Source organism: Pseudopodoces humilis, chromosome 5, assembly GCF_049639895.1.
Source record: "Pseudopodoces humilis isolate 2021_Gansu_Grassland_sample_001 chromosome 5, ASM4963989v1, whole genome shotgun sequence".
Taxonomy (NCBI): Eukaryota; Metazoa; Chordata; class Aves; order Passeriformes; family Paridae; genus Pseudopodoces; species Pseudopodoces humilis.
This window is the reverse complement of record NC_142204.1, coordinates 13,518,747-13,542,499: the sequence shown is the minus strand read 5'-3', so window position 1 is coordinate 13,542,499 and position 23,753 is coordinate 13,518,747. Positions and strand designations below refer to the sequence as shown.

The 23,753-nt window shown below is 43.3% G+C and overlaps 1 protein-coding gene across 3 annotated transcripts in view; it reads left to right on the top strand.

The window, feature by feature from the left end:
- The first annotated feature begins 247 nt into the window (after positions 1-247).
- The window catches only part of STK38L (serine/threonine kinase 38 like), a 41,937-nt gene continuing 18,431 nt past the window's right edge, over positions 248-23,753 (top strand). Inside the window, exon 1 of one of the 3 annotated variants that reach the window (XM_014260490.2) lies at positions 248-324. The gene's annotated coding sequence lies outside the window, so the exon portion shown is untranslated. Of the gene's footprint in view, positions 401-22,598; positions 22,760-23,753 lie in introns of those variants that run through there. The other 2 variants (XM_014260491.2, XM_014260492.2) reach the window with 2 other exon arrangements.

The following is a 23,753-nucleotide window of genomic DNA, read 5'->3' as shown; positions in this document are numbered from 1 at the left end:
GGATATTCCAGAGCTGTCTGGACACAATCCTGTGCCTTGCGCTCCGGGATGGCCCCACTGGAGCGGGGAAGCAGCACCGACTGCCGAGGCACCGCTTTCCCCTCCCGCCCCATCCCGGCCGCCGCTGCAGAGGGACGCGGGGCTGGGCAGGGTGGGCGGGGCTGGGCGGGGCGGGGGGCGCGCTCCGGCGGGCGCGGCCAATGGCGGAGCGGGGCTCGGCGGGGCGCGGCTCTCGCGGGAGCCGGCGGGTAAACATCGGCCCCGCCGCGGGCCCGCCCGCTGCCATTAGCGCGGGGGCGGCGCCGCGCTCGGACCGGGCGGTAGGTGAGTCCTGAGGCGAGCCGGGTCCTAGGGGAACCGGGCACCCTCCGCCCCGGCGCTGCCCGCGGAAACGGCACTGGTACGCTGCCGCTTGAGACTGGGAATCTCGCCCTGCCTTCCTTCTTTCCTCCCCCCCGCACCGTGAGGCAGCAGGAGCAGCCATCGCCGTGGAGGCTGTGGAAGCGCAGCCTCAGCCTCGGCTGCGGGGACGATCGGGGGTGGCTCTGGGCTGCGGGGCAGTTCGCCTGCCTGCCGCTCGGGTGATTCCTCCCGCAGCCCCTGGGGTGTCTCGTCTGGCTGCTGGCGGGGTGACTTGTCCCTCTGGGAGGAGGAGGTGCCCCCGGGGGTGTCGGCGCAGGGACAGAGCAGGGCCGGGGCTGTGCGGAGACCCCGCCGTGAGGGTCAGGGCTGGGCTGTACTCGTGCTACAGAGTGTGGCTCTAGGCTTAAGGGTGTCCTGCCTTCTTTAGAAATAAATAAATAAAGGGACGAAATTATCTCCGTAATGCGCTTAGAAAAGCAAACAACCTTCACAAGTTTCCACTCGCGGGAGGAGCAAATCCCAAACCTTCTGCCGAGCCGGAGGTGTTTGGGTTTGAGGCCCCTGTGGATTGGCTGTCCGGCTTGTGCTCTGTGTCTTTAGACAGTTCTCATTGACTCAGGTAAAAGTTAAATGCTAAGAACTTACAGTTGTTTGCTTTGACTTGATCTGGAACGCTTTGGGTTAGAATAGAAGAGTTCACACGCGTGCCTCCGCTGATGTACCTGGCTTCCTCTTGCAAAATCCGGACTGGGAATAAATGAGCCTGCTGTAGCCTCTGAATCAAAAGCAGTGCCGACGTTTGATTATTTTTAGTTTATAAGAGAAGTTTCCTGTAACATATTTGGTGGGATGTATTGGTTTTGCTTTTACCTTCTTTTTGGAGGGCAGTGAGATTTTGGTTGACTGTAGATGTTGGGGTTTGTCAGGTGTGCTGATTCAGTGTTTTGATTACAGTTTTTTGAAGTCACTTAAAGCGGAAGGGTCTTGTTTATGAGTGTTTATAAGGCTAATAAATCTTGCTAAGTTGTTGTGCCTGCTCCATTAAAGATGCCCGAATATACACAGGAATCTGAAAAATTGTTTTCATTCCTTATCCCTCAGGAATGAAAAAATGTCAGCTTTAATTTTGCTCTGAAGAGCGGAAACAAACAGGAGCCCACAGGCTACTGACCTAAGAGGTGATGATCAGTGGGCACCCTCACTGAATGTGAGAAATCTGTTACTGTATCCAATAGAACTGCTGCAATTTTACCTTCTGTGCATATGCAGACATGTTTTCCTGTTGTTTTTTTTTTAAATTTCTTGGATAGAAAAAGTCAAATAAATTTGCATAGCTGTGTGAACTCATTTGTTTTTCATGGCATACTGTATGTTCAGTTTAAATACTTTTGCTTAACAGAGCTTTAAAAAATTCTAAACATTTATTTCTCAAGTGTTTCGGGGGACGACAAATCCCAAGCCACTGGCTAAGCAGAATTCAGAAGCAAATATTTACAGGGGATAGGTATCTTACTGTATTTCCTTCAGCCCTTTTTTTTTCCAGAAAGTTAGTCTGTCTTAAAAAAAAATCCAAACAGCAAACCCATAGCCCATCATTGGGCCTGGACTTGGACCAGGCCTATGCTCTTGGTGAGGGAATGTTCCCAGGGGAATAGAAATTTTGGATTTCTGTCAGATGATCTGTTGTCGACCTGCTTGTGTGAGCTTTTTGGTGCTGATCTTGGCAGGGTCTGATCCACAGTGGACTCCCTGGTTGGACTCTCCTGGATAGGAACAATATGGGATGTCACACTGGAGTTCAGTGCATGCACAGAGCATGTGGCTGAGATTTGCTTACCTGTTTTTTCTCAGGAGTTCTGTGTAGCCTCCCTTGGCTCATCTGTCTTTTTGTCCCTGAAGGTTGAATGGTGGGCAGGAGTTTTTTAATGATTTAGGTTACTGCTGTAGTTTGGGATGGCTCTTGAATCCCAAGATTGGTGACCACAAGGAGCTTAGTCACTGTGTGTGTCCGCTGGGTTTGTCTTGCTTTCAAAGCTTATCTTCTCCCTACAGATTCAGTTTTTGCTCAGTCCATGTTTATTCCAATAAAAATGTTCTTCCCACCAAGTTTAAGCTGAGCATTAGTTAAAATGTGAAGCCAGTTGATAAACTTTGATATTTGTATTCCAGGAGATGCAGAGTAGATATGGAAATTGCTATGAAAAGAATTGCTTCTCTAAATGCAATATTCATCAGCACAAAGCCTGCTAAGCTGATATTATATGGTAAATGGTTCGCTTTTAGTCTCCCAGAAAGAGGCTTTGTGTCTTAGGGTAATGGCAGTTGACATAAATCAAACATACAATTGTCCACAAAATCATTTAATCTTCTCTTGTTGCTCATTTCAACATATAGCTGCACTTAGAGCAGACCTGCCACTAGTGGTAATTGCATTGCTGTGGCTTGAAAATATGGGTTTGATAAATAACTGGAGTCTAATTTTTGAGATGGGTTGGTGCAGAATTTTTCTAAGTCTGGTGATAAAATAACAGCTTTTGTTGTGCAAAAATTTGTTACACTGGGGTAAGCCAATTTCATGTTGTGGGGTAGGAACTTAGGGAAGAGTTATTTATTTAATGTTATGAATTTAAATAGCAAATTGTATTTAAGATGGCAGAGTCTTGTCTTGAAGACTCAGAAATCGGTTGTCAAATGCAGCAGAGCAGACTTTATAATTTGATTGGTACAGAAAATCCTGCAAGTCTGCAGTTTAAAACTACAGAATAACTTCTGGCAGTCTCACTGTTCCTGTATTTGCATGGGGAAGTAATAGAATATTTTCCTTTTAACAATATAAAACAGGAACTAGGAGAAGAAATAAATTATCAAGAAAAGCTTTTAATTAATTAATAATTTGATCAGTATGGGAAGCATTAAAATGGGCAGTTGTCATAGTTAATACTGCCTTACTTGTGAAATCAGGTAATCTTGTAAGGCATGCATTGATATCTGATTAAATACTTTTTACAGATTAAAAAAGCAAAGGAAAACAGTGGATCAGGAAAAAATACTAATTTTTATGCTTCAAATATCTGATTTTCTGATTTCTTGGTAATTTAGGTGTTGGATTTTATATTCTGGTCTAAACTGTAGACTTGAAACTTAGTTTGTTTTGTATTCCTTTAATATTTATACCTACAAACTTGTAAATTTGTTAGCTGACCCATGGTTTTATGAGAGTTACAACTGATCAGAATGTGAAGAAAAGAGATACCTAGAATTTGGAAGACTACTTCTGTGGGATTTTGTTTGTCTAAGGAACAGTTGTCTTTATGTTTTTACTGGTAAAAGGAGCAGTGGTTGGTTAAAATGGTAGCCTGTGTTTATTTGATTTCACAAGAGTGAGAATGTCCTGAAGTAGTAAAAAGGGAATCAACTATTCACCTTTTAGTAACACGCAACAGCCAAGATGAAGTAATAGTTCAGTGTGTGCAGGTTGTGCAAACAGATGGAGTTTATCAAAGGTGACAGAATGAATGGGAGGGAGGAAGTAAAGGGATAACTCGAATCTATATGGGAGAGGAAGAGTTGTATTGCAACTTATATTAGCTATGCCTCTTATGTTCCAGAGTTTGAGCCTGTGATCACTGACTTGCTGTAGAGGAGCTCCAGCCTTAGCAAAGACCTTGGCATATTGGAGTGTGTTAAATTTCCTTCCACAGAAGGGGAAACAAAAATTATTTTTCTTATCTTTGACCAGATGAAAAGTTGTGAAACCTTTTTCAACTCTGTGTAATAAAAAGCTGTTTACAATTCCGAGAGCACTGTGTGTAATGTCACATTAAGTACTGCATTTATGAAATGTGCCAAGGTATTTTAGCAATTAAATCTGGTAAGAAAACAAAACCCAGCTGACCAGCCCCCGGACAAACACTTGGAAAACTTGGCCTTCCCAGAAAGTTGTACTTGTTTGTAGGCCTTTTTTACTCTATTCACTGGAGTAGAATAATGCTTATGAGAAACACAGTTGTGCATTAGTTGGTTGCAGTTAAAATGAAGATACTGGGTCACACCAAACCATAGGAGTTGCAAAGATGCTCAGCTTCTGTACACAGGAGTGTATGGCAAGGACAGTAGTCACAACTTCCATTCCCATAACCAAGGGATGAGGAGGGAATGAAAGTCATCTCTTCAGTAAAACACCTGAGTACCCTGAATGACTGCTGAAGGCAGAAGCAACAAGGGAAAGGGGCTTGGCAGGAGCAGCTTGTCACAGGTGGGGAGCTGTGTGTGCTTGGGGGGCTCTGCTGGTGGTACAGGCTCCCTATCCCTGCCCCTGACACAACAGAGAGGGAGACTGCATCTCTGGTGTGCTTGTGCTGTGCCATGAACTTCCTCTGGGATCACTGAGAGCCCTCCAAAGGATAGATGGGGCCTCTTCCTCCCAGATCACTGCCACTTGGGAGTCTCTTGAGTCTGTTCTTTGGGCAGAAAGTCTCAGTGTTTTTAGGACATTACTGGTAAAAACCTACTTACTGCTGAACTGATAGGTAAATTCCAAAGGATATTTCCTTGTCTGCAGGGGGGCTGTTGTGTGTAACAGCCAGCCAAGATGTGGATGGCCTCATCGCAGAATCCCCTTATTCTTGTTTGAAGCAGAACTTGGAATTAGATATTTTAAATTTACATGGATCACAGGTGTGCACAGAGCAGGGGACAGGATGCAGGTGTTCCAGTATTACCCCTTTATTACTCATGCAGAGCTGTCTCTTTGGGTTATTAGCTAGATTTGAACCAGACTCTGGAGAAGGCAGGAGCAGTTCACAGGCTTCAGTGTTCCACTTTTCCCATAAAAACTAAGGAAAATCTTTACTTTCAAGAGAAATGGCAAACCTTAGGCCAATGGTATCAGGCTCCTTTTGTATTTTGTATATTAGAAAAGTGTTTATTACAGACATTTCTTAAAATTTCTTTTAATTACTTTTTACAATGAACAGTTGCATAATGTGTTCCCTGCCCTTCCCTCTTGTTGGTGCCTTATAAGGGAGGTAACCAGAACGGCAGCCAAATATCAGCCTGATGATGAAAGAATTGTTCCACTTAAAATGTCACTAATTTTTAGCCTGCTGAGTCCTGTATGAAGAGGAAAGCTTACATTAGTAGCTTCCCAGACAAAAGCATTGCACTGCTTTGTTTAAAGACAGCTGTTTCTTGAAGTTAACAATTCCTCTGTTCTGTGCTCTGTGGTGTTCACAGAGCAGGAAAGGAGAACAAATTTAATCACAAGGTAAGGATTTAGTGGGAGTACCTGTTTCTTCAAACAGTAGCAACTGGATATGTAGAATGAAGCCTGTTTAACAGTAATTAAAAGTATAATTTAACAAGCTGTAAAATCTGGAACTATAAGGGAATTCTGCATTCTGCATACGAGATTCTCTGTAGGACGCAGTCATTCAGCAATGACAGCCATGGCTGGTACAGACAGGTAACAGGCAGCTGTTAAAGCACATTCCTGTTTAGTGCAGTAATGGCTGTTCCTTATCAGACACTGGAGTAGCAAATACTCTTGGTGAGAGTTAGCAAGACAGTTTAAAAGGCCAGGAGAATTGGGATTGTTCAGCCTGGAGAAGAGAAGGCTTTGGGGTGACCTCATGGTGGCCTTGCAGTGCCTGAAGGGAGCCCGCAGGAAAGACGGAGAGAGACTCTTGGCAAGGGCCTGGAGTGACAGGACAAGGGGCAATGGCTTCACACTGACAGAGAGCAGGTTTAGGTTGGATATCAGGAAGGAATTGTTCCCTGTGAGAGTGCTGAGGCCCTGTCACAGGTTGCCCAGAGAAGCTGTGGCTTTCCCTGGATCCCTGGCATTGTCCAAGGCCATGTTGGATGTGGCTCTGAGCAAGCTGGGATAGGGGGCTGGAATTGGATACTCTTCTAAGGTCCCTTCCACCCCAACCATTCCGTGGTTCTCTGAAGTAAGGTTGCTTTGTGGTGCAGATCCTACTGTTGCATGTCTTGGAAGGCGGTCAAGTGCATCACAGCAAATTCTGACTTTCAAGATAAGGTGAAAGAAAGCAATTTTATAATTTCTGGTGTAATTAACTTGCATCTTAATCAGGTTTTGTTTGTGCTTGGTTGGTTTCACTAAAGTGCTAAAGAGCTCTGGTTGAACTGGTGAGTGGCTGTTCTTTGACTGACTTGCCGTATTTCACTTGTGTAAATCAAGTTTTATTGTGCCTAAAGAAAATGTCTCTTGCTAAACTAATCTGTCTGCTGATAGTTCATTTCCTTCACTTCATGAAGTTAGTTATAGCATGTAGCTCCATTTCCATGAATGCTGTAGGAAAGGAAATATTAATATTCAGGTTTACTGGGGGGAGAGGAGAGAAACAAACCAACCAACCCTGATGATACACAATTTCTATTGAAGTCTTATTGTTTAGTCCTTCCCCATCACAGCCATAGGTAGATAGTCTTAGGAAACAGTGACTTAAGGGCAGAGAATCGCGGTTTATTAAAACAGGAGTTCTTCATAAATTTGTCTCTTAAATTTCTTGTGAACAAAGAGTATAAATGACCACTTTGTTGAAGTGTATTAGATGGTTCCTCTTATGGTTAATTATTGTATGGACACTCCTGCTCTGTGTTTAATTTAACAGAGAAGGAGAGATCATATGAAGTCTGTATCACTTGAGCATCTTAGCCCAGTTGTAGTCTGAATATGGTGACCTCACTGCACAATTGCCCAAGTAACAGTGAGAAATTTTTCTTGGGTTTTTTTTTTCCTTTAAAAAAAAAGAAAAAGAAAACAACAAACAGATCCTTAACAATTATGTTAAGAACACTTGGAATAATGTTCTGTAAGTTGCTTATTCTTTGTGAAATAAAAGTGAAGTTGAAGTTGGACAAAATGACAATAAGCAACAGAGATTGAGGCTGTGGTTCCCAAGTCCACTGAGTCCCAGACTGCTGTCTAGGCACAACACATTCCCAGCCCATCATCCATCTCCCAGTCTTCTGGACCACAGGTTGGAAATCACTAAGTTACGATGGACTGTGGTAGTAGGAATGAGCATCTTCAGAAATAGTTTCAGGTAAGAGATTGAATTGCAGGAAGATTTTGAGAAGGAGATCTGGAAAAATGGTAGCAGTTGCTTGTAAGATGAAGGGAATACAGAAGGGGATTCTTCTGCCTGTTAAATATTTTTCCTCTCTTTTCTCCTTGTTTTTGGTTTGTTTTGTGGTTTTTTTTTCCCCTCCCATGAGCCAGTGATAAAGGGAAAAGAACAAAGTGGAATGCTATAAATTGTCATACTTTGCTGGCAAGTCTTCAAAGAAATTGGGAAATTTTTTACCTTTCTTATATTGCACCAGTTCTTGACTGCTCTAGCTCTCAGTAATGAACAGTGTTTGCAGGCAACGTTCATCCATTCCTTCAACAGGAGGAAACACACTAAAGTCACTGTGAGCCCTAGGTGCAAAGTCATCTCCAATATTTGAGGGCATGTAGCTATGGTAGTTTACAGGAGAACAAATCTGAGATGAATCTTTAGATTCATCATGTGCTGGCATGGTAGTCATATATGGAAGGATGGAGGTATCCAGGTGAGGATTAGAATGTGTTTACCAGCTAATCAGTTTGAGCAGGTAAATCCTGGCACTTCCAAAGGGTTGGTTATACCTGGCATGTAACTTAGATGCAAGTGAAGTTAGTTTCTCGTGACAGGAATGATGATGTGTGCTCTTGTCTTCCCAGCCTTGCTTTGGGCTTTGTCATGATGAGAAGTGTGAAATGAATGGCATATGATCAATGCAGAGAATTTCAGGCCATGGATGTGCCGGTGGGCTTGACCAATACGTAGATATTTAAGTTAATGTATTTCAGCTCTTATCCCAGCTTCTTCCATGAGGATCTGTGGTGCTGATGCTGCTGTAGGGTGGCCTAAAGGAACTTTCCACTTGGTTTTTCCAGAGGCATCTGAGTACAACCTGCCTTGTTTGCTCCCAGGTCAGGCTGAAAGCTTTGTGAGCATTGTCTCTGGCAGCTGGGGTACATTCATAATTCCAGAGTCTCAGGCTCACATTTAGGTGTCTTTAAGCCCCGTTTAATCCCAAGGGGTATCTCATTCATGGAAACTGTTTGTGTTTGCTCACAGACATGTAAGCCACTTTTGTAGTGGCACATGAAAAAAGAAAGAACAAATCCCTTTCAGAGTTCAGGAGAAAGAGATGAGCATTGTATCACCAAAACCAGGGAATAGAGTATTTTCCTGTCTGAGTACACACTGACCTACAGCACTGACTGGAGCTGCTGCTCACAGCTTGTGCTGCAGCCTGGCTGCTGGCAGAGTAACTTTGCTGAGCACCTCTGCTGCAAAGAGGTTCCTTGGAGCCTGCCAAAAATACTGCTGCTTTCACCTTTGGTCCTTAATAAGATGCAAAACTCTGGCCTTTGTGAGGGTACAAAGAAGAAATATGTTTGCCCTTTTTATGTTTAAATAAGCAAAATAACATTCTGCTCTTTAAAAAAATATTTACAGTCAAAAGGAACATTTGGGGAACGACCAATGGACACACATACTTTTTTAACGTCTACTTTGGATCTTTGCATTTGAAAAGATTGAAATCATAGTGGAAGGTCAAAAAAGAAAGAGGAAGTAATGATGAAGTAATTGGGGGAGGGGGGAAATTGTTATACTCTAATAAAGACAAGTAATTTTAGCTAATTTTCTATCTGCCTTTTATGTTAAACAAGCAGGAATATTTAGAAAGCCAATTTTGGTTTTGTTTAGGGTTCAGTCCAGTTTCAGGTGTTGACCCCCACACACGGAATGAGCTTGTGCTGCTTAGGGAGCAAGGGCTGCAAGAGAAGAATTATAACAACAATTTTGCTTATACTGTTTTACTTTAAGGAAAAAAAAAAATCCAAGAAACTGGAAGCTATTAGTGTTATTTGTATTTTTTCCTTATAGAGGCTAATTTTTGAAATTAGTCCTGACAGCATCTTTCTTATTTTTCTATGTCTATAACTTTCTCAGTCTGAGAACCAGAGCATAAATGTGTTTTCTTGGTTCTTTTGCTGAAGCACTCCTCATCGGTCATGCCATCTTTAAAGATGTACAGGCTGAGAAGATAAAAGCTTCTGTATCCTTACTTAGGACATTAGGGAGAATGAATCTGCATCTGCCTGTGTGTGGCTGGAGAATGCAGTTGCAGGATGAGATTTTCATATGACAGTGTGGAATCCAAGTGCTTTCCCTCCCTCACTTGCTTGCCAAGGCAAGGCTGGGTTTTGCCACAAAGATTTGTTAATTCAGGGCCACCCACCCCCCCTTCTCCTTGAATCCTAAAGTAAATCCTCCTCAGATATTGCAAACTGGTAAACCCCAAGTAGGAGCAATGCAGCTCACGCTCCATATTTGTCTTGGATGGAAGGCCAGACTCCTGTCTGGAACATCTGAATTGGTGCTTTGGGTGCAGCTTCCTTCTATTCAGGGGTGGGGATGATCTTGTCAACAAAGCACCTGTTTTACAGGATGAAGTCACTGAAAAAAGTGGGCTACCAGTATTAATGTGCATCAGGACAGGGAAACGGGCTTTTTGTCCTGTGCTATAGCAAGCACCTGCCTTTGCTCTTCCTTTCAGTTTTCCCTTACTTGGATAGATCAGGAATGTAGTCTGTGCTTGACCCAGGCTGCAGGGTCTTTAATGAAACAAAATTTAGCTAAGGAAGCTTTACTGAATGCATTCCAATGGCTTTCCAGGTTAATGGCATTGACTAATGTGTGAGTAAAATAAACACCTAAGAATTTCTTCTAATTCTTGATTTCCTTTGGTACCTCAGTCAATGCTAATTCTAACCAAGAAACCTTTTTTTATTTTTTTAAATAAATCTACTACCCATTTTGAATTTGATGGTATAGTTCTCATCAGCTTTTAGGGAGAGGGGACTGACAAAGAATAATTGTGCCTCTGTTGTGGATACTTAGCACACTTTTTGAAGTGCCAGGCAGATATGAGTGTACTGAGATGTTTTTCATGAGTGTTTTTTCAATATTGAAATGTGGTACTCTTTGAGGTACTGACCACATTTGACCCTGTGTACTTCACAGGCATCGTTCAATCAGTTTAGCAGCTGTTTACAAAGCACCAAAATTCAGAAGGCTTTTGCATCTCTGAATGAAACACATTCTTTTTGCTCAGCTTGGCATCTCTAAATTTACTGAGCAGCACCAATCCCCTAATAGTGATTAGATTCAGTTACCCTGTGCCATCCCAATGCAAAAAGTTCCAGTTAATTAATGGAATCAACTGCTACTTTCAAAGCTATTGCTCTGAATTGTGTTTGTGACGCATGCAGCTAAAATTACTTTGTTTTCTTAAAGCAGAATCTAAAATATTGGTACATAGTTTTCTAAATTTGTATCGCTTGCTTCATGCCCTTTTACTAGCAAGATACAAGGCAAATACAACTAATGATTGAATTGTTTGAAATGAAGTGGTTGGTTCAAGGTGAACCTCTGTTTCTGTGCTGAATTTTCTTAAAGAAAAATGCTTGAGAGCTCTGAAACTTTTGTTGGCTCTAGAAAGAAATACAGTTAGAATGTGGAATGGGAACATTCCTACTCTCCCTTTGCATGGTTCTAGCATGTTGGAAGCCAGCAGGTCTTGGGCTTTACTACTGGTCAAGTGTTAGGTTTCAGGTATTAAAGGAATACTTAGATTAGTTCATAGTTAGTAAAAATGCACTGGGACACTTTCACAAAAGATGCTGGATAAAAGCAGTTTGTGTTTTGAAGGAGAATGCTATTTTGAGGGAGGATAATTATTTTTCCCTACCTTATTCAGTCCTTGGCTTTTAGAATGGTATCAACAAAGGAAGTGACTCTTACAGATGCTTTTGTGATGTGGTTCCTAATTTGCTGGAAGCTGGACTGAGATCCCTTGAGTCATTTCACGTAAGCCATCAAAGAGTTATTTCCAGCTACTGCCTGGACCAGGTCTTGGAGCTGAAAGATGCCATCTCTCCCTGCCAGCCATGCCTCACAAGAAACATAACAAGTTGCATTTCAAATATTTCAACATGGTAATTCAGCCTTTGAAGTTTTGGCACCTATTTGGCAAGGGATGTCTCCAAAGAAGTATTTTTAGCAAACACTATATATAGGGCTTCAGATCTTCATCTTCTTTCTTTATGTGGAGAATATTTTTACTGTCTGTGAGGTGCCCAGAGTTGAAGGCTGTAAAAATGACAAGATGCTCAAGCCACAGTTGGATTCAAATTGTCTTAAATTTGGTGGGAGCTGTGCCTATCCACATTACAGATTTGCTTGGCACTCTTTTGCTGGAGGGTCCAGTGTCCTGTGGTGCAGATGGGGAGGAGGGGTGCCACCTATTTTGTTTGTTTCATTGGGCTTTTTGTACATAATTTAACTGAAAGTGAAATCTGTTTGCTGTAGGACTGTTTGCTGAAGATGGCTCTTGAAGGTGCTTGAGAAATCTGTTACAAGCATAGCCAACAGTTAGAGGCTTTGGAGATTATGAGGAGAAGCAAACTGCTGAATCCAAAGACTCATTCCAGATATCCTCATCACAATGAGAGTTGGCATTGGTTCAGATGCCAGGCAGGATTCATCTTCCTGTCCTTGGGTGTTTAAAAGTTGCACATCCAAGGCAGTTTGACATCTTAAGTGTCCTGGGTAGTCAGTGGACTTGGAAAAGTACTGGGAAGAGATGTTTGCTTCTGTCTCCTGTTAGGGTGACTACAGATGGAGAAAAACACGGGTGCAGGGAAGGGCTAGGTGGACTTGCAGTGATGCTGCCTCAAATGAACACCCTGATACCGCTGTGTGTTCTGAGTAGCTCCCTGTAGCAGATGAAATGTTGACAGTAACAAGATCTAGTGGGTTCACTTTTGTCAGATATCCCTGCGGGTGCACGTGAGAGATTTTGAATTCCCAGCCTCCTTTTGTTTTGCTAGCAGGTGGTCAGGATCTGTTTTTCTCCGAAGAGAAGAGTGTGAAGAATGTGTTCCCTCAACAGCAGCTTTGAGAGCCCCAGGGTTCCTGTGATCCTCTGCAGTTGCACCTCTGAAAAATCCCTGGGCTCAGGTCAACTGAGCTTTTTCTTCTGTTTCATGGGGTAATTCTAGATTTTCCCACAGTCCATTGTGGCATTTAGTGTTAAAAATAGGATTCCATAAATCATTTTTATGTTCCTGAAGTGCACACACTTTATTTTTCAAATGTGTGTCCGTGTGAAGCCTTGCCAGAGGAGCAGCCTGTCTTTGCCCAGCACTGACCTGATCTGACTGTAATACTAAACTCAAGGTGGGATTCAGAGCTAATGCACTGGTACTGTGTCTCAACTTTTCCTTCAGGTTTTTGGCAGCTTCTGCAAGTTAATCTTTGTGCCTCAGATGCTGGTGCTGCATAGTTAACTTTTGATTTAATTTAGTTTTTGGTGACTCTGATTAATTTTGTTATGCCTTGCTTTATGCATTTCTGAAATCAGACACAAATTGTCTGCATTTTTTGAGAACTGTATGTGGAGAGTGCTATGTCAGCGTGTGTGGCTCACCATCCTTGAAAAATCATTTCATCATCAAGAAATTATTTTAGGTGGCACTTAATGCTGTGGTTGAGTTGACATGGTGGTGTTTGGTCAAGGGCTGGACTTGATCTTGCAGGTCTTTTCCACCCATGATGACTCCAGGATTCTCTGCTATCTAGGATATATTTCTGCTACTAAATGGAAGGGGTCTGTTCCCTACAGGCTGTGGCAGATACTTCTTACTAGTCAGGGATCTTCCCTTGCTCCTACACCTTCAAAATGCTGCCAGGACTGAAGGCTGGGTTTTCTTCATTTCCTTCTCAGTCTGGGTGATACGCTTGCTGACTTGCATTATCAAGATCATGTGTTTTATGTTTCAGTTTTTAAAGTACCTCAAGATCTGGTTGGGAAATATTTTAAAGGGGCAAAACATAATTTACTTGAGGGCGGGGAAGAAGGTACATGACACAGGGAAGCAGAATAAAGCCTGCAGCTCCAGTTCATTGCAAGATGGAGATCCTTTCTGGCATTATTAATACAAGGGATAACCCAGAGGAGAAGAAAGCAGCTTGAGGCTTGCCAGCAACCCCAAGAGACCTTTGCAGCTTTGGGCATGCTGCGAAGAGGGAGGGCACACCTTCCCTCCTGGAGGCTGCCAGTAGACCAGCTTCCCTGTGCTTTCAGGATTTGCTGAAATTTCCATAATTTGTTTTACAAAATTTTACTCAAGGGAATGCAAAAAAAAAACCCAAACAAAAAAAAAGTAGACTAGCCTCCAGATTGTGCTTCCAACCCTGAGTTACCATCTTAGATCTGGGGAGAGTAATGAATTTTTTATTATGGATCTAGGCTAGGGAGGTAAGGCTCAGTATCAATGGAGCATAACCTGTGGAGTAAGAAGTGCTTGTTTTTCCCAGACCTTTTCTTACTGCTAGGAGTAGTTATCAAATAAAGGATTTAACTTGCTTTTTATTTTGTAAACGAGTGCAAGTTAAAATATATTTTAAGACTCAATTGAAGCAATAATTAATCATCTGAGGAATCACAGATGTAAATGTTTTTTATTCTTTGCTAAAATTACTTTATTAGACTACTTTCTGTTTATTTTTTTGTGCTCCTTGCATTTTCAGAAGTGAAGAGAATAGAGCAGAGCAGCTGCTTCCTTGTGATTTGTGAAATTGGGACATTCTCCCTTACCCTGTGCTATATCAGTGTGACAAACCACATTCCTGATACTGCGTGTGGCTTTACTGGGAAACTGTAAAACTTTCCAAAGGTTGCCTATTTATCAGTACTTTAAAAGGCAGCTGATTAATGTTATTTGCATATGGGCAACAGAGTATGTAAACGTTGACTGAGTAGTCATTGGAAGAATGCTCTCAGCTGGATTCACAAGAGCAGCGTTTCTCCAAGGATGTTGTAGCTCAGCTTGGAAATGCAATCACCAAATTTGGCCTCTTGCAGAGCACTGCTATTCAGTGGTCCTTCCTGCTGATCTTTCCCAGATATTTTCCCCGTTTCTGAATTCATGGTGAGATTTCAGCCCTGTCTTTGGAACAGTGCAAGCTGTCTCGGGTGCTTATCTTGCCACACACCCTTCTTGCCCACAACATACAGATCCATGCTTGGCTGCAGCCCTCAAATGGGCAGCTCACACAGGTGTACTTACAAAGGAAGGCCCACATGTCTCATATGTTTTGGGTCAAATAATGAATTTTCAGAATGAATTAATAACTTCTTAATACTTAAGACCTCAGTCCTTTGTGCCCATGAACTCCTTACGCCTCCTAACATGACCTGCTGGCTACACGAATGACATTTGCTTTCTTGTAGGGTAACTGAGGCACACCCTAAGTACATGTTTTCTTTTTCTTTCTGTATGGTTTGTTTTTGCACATAGGAAATAAAATAGAATCCAGATCATGTTACTTAATGCATTTTCCTGTGTTGTAGCCACAAGAGCATCCTTCCTCTGTACATACATCATCTGCAATTAGAAACAGAAAAGTCAAGATATTCATGACTTCAACGTTTGTATCACTGGCAAATGACAGCAGTTTAATGTGGTTTTATTTTGCAGGATTTGACCACTTCAAGTCAGCATTAGAGGTTTTGTTAGGGATATTTGAACTGGTAACTCTTCTGGGAGAGTGGTAGACTGAGAGGAGATGCATTAAGGAATGAGTGAGAAATTAGGATGAGCCTTTTAAGTAGATGTTACTGCTGTGTTCCCATAGATCAGGTACCAGGCATTGCTTTAAGTGACCATAAAACTATTCAGGTTTAAGTACAAATTGTGTCTGCTGCAGAGTGAGCTTCTGCTGCAGCTCAGCATTGCTGTTTGGGCTTGCTGTCCATGCTGGGCTTTGCCCAGCATGTGGGAACCAAGCAATGCCCCAAGAGGAGAACTTGGGAGAGCTCATCAGTCAAATGGGAGCAGCACATGGTACAAACCCTTCCTAGAATTTGTAAATGTGACTGGGGTGATCCGTGGAGAGTTCAGCGCATGGATGGGTGCTCAGCTGTTCATCATGATTAGCCTCACCCTGTTTCCATCAGAATCAAATGGATTGTGCTCTGTACTGTTGCAGCCTGAAGTAAAGGGAATGTCAGCCTGTGTTTTGAGAGCTTTGCACAGCTCTCCTCTCCACCAGCCCATTGCTAAACAGAGCCAGCCAAAGTGGGGGCAAGAGGGATGTGATTCATTGGTGAGAGTCAATGTTTGTGTAACAGTTGTCACCCTTGGGCTCTGGGGTTTCTGTTGCACCCAGTCTGACATAAATGGCCTCTGTCCAAAGGCACAGCCCTGTCCTCCCACTGCCACAAATGTATCCAAACTTGACTGGGATGTAGTCCAAGTCTGGCTGCTTGTAAAAGGGGCATTGCTGTTACCCACTTGTCCTCTATGCCTGTTCCTATTTAATTGCTCCTCTTTCACAAACCAGTGTGGGACAAACCAATATGCTGATCTTATGGAAGAATGATCTCCTTTTCACAAGAGCATGGGCTTGTTGGTAGCTTAATTTTGGCAGGCTGCTGAGTTGCCCTAACTGGCCTGTGACTGCATTATTAGGAAAACTGTACGACTGTGTGGCTGGGACTTCAGGGGTCAGCCCAGTGGAGAGGAAGGGACTTGTCTTTCTAAGAAACAAATGTAGACCTGCACTGACAAGTCCTTGAAGCAGGACTTGGCAGCAATGTCTGTCCTTTCTGTGTAAGGGCCTTGAGCATAGGGCCCATCCCCATACGGAAATGTTAACGTTAAATAATACTTCAAAAGTGGAAATGACCTCATTCTTCCTACGACTTATTTGGGTTTTTCTCTGGTTACTATTTATGGGAAATAGCTGCTTGTATGCAACTTGTCAAGCAATTCAGATCACTGCCTGAAAGTCGTCTTTATTTGCCACCCACCACTCTCCATCTTGACACATTGTTTGTAGAAAACTGGTATTTCCGTTCAGATTTCCTGCAGGTAGCTCCACTTATATTTATCTGCACTTGACAGATAAAGAAATGGAGGCACAATGACACTTGGTCACCTTACAGGGCAGTAGAGACTTTCACCTTGAAAAGGAGCAGTGAGAGCCTTTCTGTAGGAACACAAGTGTTTCTTCTCCTTTGCTTTAGGTGACCCCTGTTCCATGAAGAGTCCTTCTTGTACTGATAAGTCCTGCTCTTTTTCTCAGTCAAGAGAGTGCTTAGACCTCAGGACATGCTCCAAGGTTTTCTGTTATGAAGATATCCCTGGTGGGAAAGCTTTCCTCCTAGAGAATTTTTTATATTTTTCTGCTTTTCTTGCAGAAAGAAATACTCTATTTCATTTTGAAAAACATGGGAAACTGGGCTCTTAAATTTTATTTATTTATTTTTAGTCCGGAAATTTACTCTTTCGTGTATGTTTAACATACTGCCTTAATAGAAACTTAAGCAGATTTCTTATGTTCCTTTTCCCTCTTCCTCCCTTGCAGCTGGATATAGCCAGAGCTTTTATCCACACCCTGGTTTGCTTCTCTTTTCCTTTAACTTGGAAACCAGATAATAGAATCAAATGTCTGAGATTCATTTAAAGGAAAACAACACCCATTCTGAGTGAACTTTCCCAGGTCAAGGCTGGTAGGTAACAGGGAGGTAATGCCCATCACAGACCTCATAATCTTTCACCTACATGCAATTCCTTTTTTGCCTTTCTCCTCTCTTCCTAGAAGGGTGAATATGCAGTTATGTGGGAGGGATCATGTGGACATGCAGGCTGTCATAACAAAGCATTCCTGGTGTCCTTCAGCCCTGGAGGAGATGAGCAGTTGGGACGTGAAGGAGAGGCTGCAGGAGGACTCTCAGATTTCACAAGGCAGTCTGCCTCTGCAAGAGCTGTTTCCTCTCTACCTAAACCTCTCAATCTCAGAAGGTTAAACCCCAGCTATGCACTTGCTGTATCTTTGTGATGTATGCATTGTCAATGTGATAGAAATGTTGAAATATAAGACCACAGCTGTACTGACTGTTCTCCCCTATACCAGTCTGATAATAAGGCACAATGGTAAAGCTTTCTCTTCTCAGTTATTCTTATTATCACTGTGGGGATTAGGTATTGTCATTATGGTTCCTTTATGAGATAATGCTTCAATTTCCACCTCTGGTGCTGGTGCTTTGGTGGTAAGAGTATGGCTCAGCTCCATCCCCACCGTTCCAAATTTGCTTTCCAGCTCCAGGCACCAGGAGGGTGGTACCACGTACTCATCTCTTACATCAAGAAGCTACACACCTCTCTGTCTCTGGGCCCTCACCAAATTAGTCTGCTTTGTGTGCCAACAGGTGTCTGCTGCTCCAAATATCCCAGTTAAAGGAATGAAGTGCTGTAGTGGGATTTGAATGGGCAAACATCTGTTCTTCAGTGTTGTGTACACTGACAACAGACACTACCTGCATTTACAGTTTTGCAGGGCTAGAGTGATCTGTTGTGCTCATTAACCCTGACTGCAGGCACTGCACAGGCCATGGCCAGGCACTGATGTTCTGCATCTCATTTAGCAATCAGCTCCTTTCCTGGCACAGACTTATCATGTGTAATTACTTAATTTGATTGATGTGATCTAAAAAGAGCCTGGCAAGAGTCAGGGATTTGAACATACATCAGTGGAAAAGAAAAGCAAACTTGGTGCCTTTTTCTCCAGCACTCTCCAGTGCAAGAGTCCCTCCTAATTCCCAATGGTCCTGCTTCCCTAGCCTCCTTAGGAAGTAGAAGGGCTTTATAAAATACCTAAAATCTAACAGTAGAGCTTCTTGGATGACATCTGAAAATGTAATGCAGTTTCCTTGAAACTCATACTGGTGCTGTGTTGAAGCTTCTTTGCTTATTCTTTGCTCCTATCCTAACTTGTGCCTCTTGGTCACAAAAGGTTAGAGAAATTCCCTGTGACTGTTACCTTTGGACACTTGTACATATTTTTCATTGGACCTGAGTAGGACTTTATCCAGAAAACCAATATCTGAGGAGGAAGCAGATTTATGATTGTTGACCTTGCTCTGTAATTATTTCATGATCCAAAACACTGCAGCAAGGTATTTAACGTGGCCTTTTTTTGTGCCAGTAATTTTAACAGGTCTTAATGTTTTCTTACACCTGGATGCAAGTACCTGCTAAAAGCTGTGAAAATGCTTAAGTGCACAGGAATGCAATTACTCCAGTAAGTAAGAAGAGCTTCCTGTTTTTAGACACTTCTGAGAGACTAAAGATTTGCAGCACTGTAAAATGTGGGGAGAGCCAGGAGAAAGGACAGATACAAGTGAGGTGAAGCAAGGTATGAAATGCTATTTCACAGTAGAGCACTGTTAGCTTTCCTGCAAGCTACTGATTTCTCTTGTCCCCAGGAAATTAAAATGGACCCAGTGGTAAACACTGGAAGAAAGGAGTGGCTGCTTGGGACTGCAGGTCTGGTTCCCTCATCAGGTCTCATGCTTCATTTAGTCATCCAGAGTGTTGTCCTGAGCTGACCTCCCGCTTGGAGCACTCCTTGGAAAACAGCAGTGTGGGGAGACACCAGCACCTCTGTTCCCTTCCTGTTCCTGGCTCTTGCCCTCGCTCCTCGCTGGTGGAGCCGAAGTACAACCCCTGTGTGTCCCCTCTCTCTGTGAGGTTGGGGTGGGTGGGGGAGTCCTGCCCACAGCCACACACACGTGCACAGTGAGGCAGTTTGAGTGGGCACTGCTAAACCCCAATGCCTGGATTGTCTTAAGAAGTAAAAAAAAATAAAACGAGTTGTTTGAAAGAACTGAGCTCAGGAAGATTTTGGTAAGTCATTGCATATCCTTCAGTGCTGAGTAAGTGTTTTAAGTATGGAATATCTGGAAATGTGCACCTCACTTTGGGACAGAGCTATTGACAGTAGAGCTTAAAGAATGTAATCACCAAAGGCTTTGTATCACCAAAGGCTGATGCAAGTGGAGCTGAGATGGAAGTGACCTTATTAGTGGATTTACTTTTTTAAACTTCAGATGGCCAGTCTCCCATTGTTTGTGAAAGCCAAGGTTGTGACGTTTGGATCAAAAGTTTCTTTGCTTCTTGAAGCAGACAAAAGATTAACTCTGAAGGGGTTACATCGTTTATGGATCTTACATTGGTATAGGTAGATTTAGTTTACGCATATATTCCCCTGTATATTCTTGTATACCCATACATAGTTTCAGCCTGTACCTTTTCCTGTTAGGGAAATGAATTTGTGCTTGCTGCTCGTCAAAAGCAGCAGAGTGCTGAATCTCGGCTGCTGTTCGTGGGAGACTTCTGCTCCTCAGCTGTGTTGAATAGCAGGAAATCCTGGAGTGCAGCACAACTCCAATATTTGGTTTTTATTCCATATTAGGAAATATTTCCTTATAATTACTGTGGGTGTGTTGGAATGATTTCTGAGATTAATTTCTGTGAGCCAAATTAAAAGACAAGGAGGCCTTGCCCTCTTATTTCCCGCTTTTGGACTGCATTGGAAGGACCAAGCGTGCTCAGCCTAGGGCAGGGTGGCTCTTGTCAATTGCTGCAGGTGAAACCGGCCTCACCCAAACTATTTTAAAAAGAATTTATTTCAGCCTGGTAATGGTTCCTCAGTGTGAGTCGTGCAGCTTCTCGTGCTGGCGCAAAGCATGGAGCGGCAGCAGGAGGGAAGCAAACAGATGGTTGGATGGAAAATGGGACGGCTCCTTTCAGAGACAGTCCTGGCTTGTGCCAGCTTACAGCACGCACACAGCCCTGGCCTGGGCTGGGAGGGGTTCCTGCTGTTTGGCAGAGGGATTTTTTGCCTGCTCTAATCAGAGCCCCACACTGCTATTTTGGGATGTTTTGAGGGTTAGGAATTTACCTCAAAGCAGAAAAGTACCTTCCTCCATCTTGAAAATAATCTTTATTGGGTGCATTAAGATCTTCTGGGGTTTAGGGAACATGTTGGAGCTGGATGCTGACACCCACAAAATGCTCTCTGGGTCTTGCTGTCCCCTGGGTTTCCCTGGGTGTCATCATCATCACCACCACCATCACCACAGTGGCTGCAGGACTCGTGCAGTGTTTGCATCCTGAATCCTGTGTGCCAGAAAACCCTGGCAGTGTTTCCCCAGGGTTTTCTCACAGCCCTGGGGATCAGGCACAGGGAGTGTCCACTCCTTTTGGTTCACGAGTCATGGAGCACTTTCTGCTTTTAGCTGGGACTATAACAGGCGCCTCACCCAGATGCCCCGTGGGGGAAGAATGACTGAAAATGGCTAAAACATTTGAACATCTTAGGCTTTTAAATAGCAAAGCCTGTTCCAGTGGGGCTAATTTTACTCAGTTTATTATTGGTACTTTAAATAGAACAAATATGATTAATTCTGGCACATTAAAGTAACAAAACTTATTCAACCATAATGCACATTGGGTAAGGAAAGCTAAAGGAGATGATGTAAATAAAGGTAAATGAAATACTGGTGTCAGTGATGCCATGTTGCGGTATTATTTTGTTTTCCCTTCCAAAAGGGAGACTGTTATAAAAATTGAAGGGTGTCAGAAGGATCTGGTCATGGCAATAACGTTGAAGAAAAATCTGCTCATGAAATATCCCATTTGTTTTATATAGCAGGGAATGTTTCTTCCTTTAGGTAGCAGATTAAATAAAACAGAGGCTTGTGAATGGTGATATTACTGAAAACATGAATTATGGAGGAACGAAATATTTATTTTTCTGTCTGAAACATACCCCAGAGCAGTGCTTGGCAAACATGCTGATCTGATAATTAGGAATCTCAGTAGCAGCAGCTAGCATCATCGTGAGGCTGGAATGGGACTATTAGGTCAAAACCTATTGAGCTGAAGGGTTTTTGAAATGGACATGAGTGCACTTTGGACAACATTCTGTTCTAAGTACAGAAAGCTGTATTTAGAAATAACACAAATATTAATATCACACCCCAGGAGTTGAAAAATACTGGCCCATGATTGGCATAGGTGGGACTAGTGGGGTTTTCTTGTCAGCTTGCTGCTTGGGGACTTCAGGGTCCTGTCAAGTTTTGGGGGTTTCTCGAGGTTAATCAAAAGCTTTGGAATTGTATTTAAAGTGGATTATAGAAAAAGAACAAAGAACGCCCATGTGCTGGGCTGCACTCAGAGCCCCAGGGTTGCAGGGGAGGGAGATTCTGCCCCTCTGCCCGGCTCTGCTGAGCCCCCCCTGCAGGGCTGCATCCAGCCCTGGGCCCAGCACAAGGAAGGACAGGGAGCTGCTGCAGCCAGGCCAGAGCAGGGACACCAAGGGCATCAGAGGGATGGAGCAGCTCTGCTGGGAGGAAAGGCTGAGGGAACAATTGGGATTGTTCAGCCTGGGGAAGAGAAGGCTTTGGGGTGACCTCACTGCGGCCTTGCAGTGCCTGAAGGGAACCCACAGGAAAGATGGAGAGAGACTCTTGACAAGGGCCTGGAGTGACAGGACAAAGGGCAATGGCTTCACACTGACAGAGAGCAGGTTTAGGTTGGATATCAGGAAGGAATTGTTCCCTGTGAGGGTGCTGAGGCCCTGTCACAGGTTGCCCAGAGAAGCTGTGGCTGCCCCTGGATCCCTGGCATTGTCCAAAGCCAGGTTGGATGGGGCTTGGAGCGAGCTGGGACAGTGGAAGGTGTCCCTGCCCATGGTAGGGGTTTGGAACTAGATGGGCTTTAAGGTCCCTTCCAGCAGGGGTCGTTCTGTGATCCTCCATAGGATCAGTATAAACAGTGTAAACTGTTCAGTATAAACAATTGGATGGTGAAAATATGCACAGCACAGCTGCCAAACCTGTGCGAGCAGAAACTGTAGTGCAGAAAGTAATTTTCCCTCTGGGCTGATGGTACTTTCTCCTTCTGTTTCTGGAACTATCAGCTGTTTTACGGCATTTTTATCTTTGTTCTCTGTTTGCTTATCCCATGAATGGCTGCATGTCTCAGAAACTGCTCAGAGTACGTCCCACCACATCATCCTACTGAGCTTCAGGCTGTTTTTTTTCATTTATCTGGCCCTGCCCACTGCCCCTTGGTGTGAATCATGCTGTTATTTGTGTATGGTGGGTTGGGTTTTTTCAGTTTTATATATATCCTGTCTCTCTTTAGGAGAATTCAAACAGTTTGGAGACTGCAGGGCTGGTGCTTGTGCTCGAAGCTTTGCCATGTCTTTGCTGCTTTCCTAGATAGCACCTCATTTTTAAAATATAATTCTTGTCATTTTTTGAATATAATCCTTGTCAGTCGTGGGTTTTAGTGCCCAGCTTGGTGAGTTGTTGGGCTGTGTTGTCTGAAAGGTGCCAAGCAGAGTCTGCTCTCACTTCTCACCCAGAAGAGCCCCAGCTCTGGACACAGTGGTGACAGCTGGAATTTCTGAAGGTACCCACTTGATTGTGCTCTGTGTCTGCTTCATCTCTCCTTTCTCTTTTACTTCCTAATTCTTGAAAAATGCCATTTCTGTACTTCATTTCAGGAGCAAGTTCAGTGTCATGCTGAAGCAATGGGAATTTTGAAAGGCAAAAATATGTTTTGGTATCTGCCTTATCCAGAGGCTTTGATTCAAGAGGCAAATTCTTTTGGAACGTCAAATGTAAACTTCATAAACTTGGCAGTTTTTACTGTAATAGCAAACTGCCTTCCTAAGTGCTGGACTTTAGGGGTATGCTTGCGTGGATAAATTAGAATTACTATCAGTCTTTCTGTAAACTGATGTTATTTTGGAGGGAGGATTGCTCTTCCCTGTCCTGCTGAACATGTGTGTAGCTTGACATTGTAAATCCAGGTTGGAGACCCATCCTTCTGTCATGTGGAAGAAAGGTGTTTTTCCCTCTGGCAGAATTGGATGTGGGGTTTGCTTCCTGACTTAAGTACTCACTGAGTCCTGAGTAAATTTATTCTAGGGCTACTGTGTAACTATGTAACATGTGGCTTCAAAAATAAAAATGTTTCCATTGTGTGACTTAGGTTCAGATTAGTTCGGTAGTATAGACCCAGCCTGATTTGACATATCCTGTGGCTGTTCTTACTGACAGAGCTGTGCAGGAGACTTGCCTGTGCAGGAGGCTTGGATTCTATCTTCTTATCCCTTCCTGATTAGAAAGTGATCCCACAAAGTGCTATGTTTCAGGGCAGAGCAGTTCTCCATTTGGTTTGATTTCTTCCATCTCTCCTCTTCAGAGCTGCTGCAGCAGGTGGGATTGGATGCCTCAGTGATCTTGCACTCATTAACAGGAGACTTAATCCAACAGTTTAATAAAAACATTAATGACAGGCTGTGGGAGCTGCCAAGAGGTGCCCCAAAGAGGATGTGGGGTTTGGAGTTACCAGTGGTATAGCAGAATCTGGGTGTGGAGGTTTAGACAGTGGAAACTCC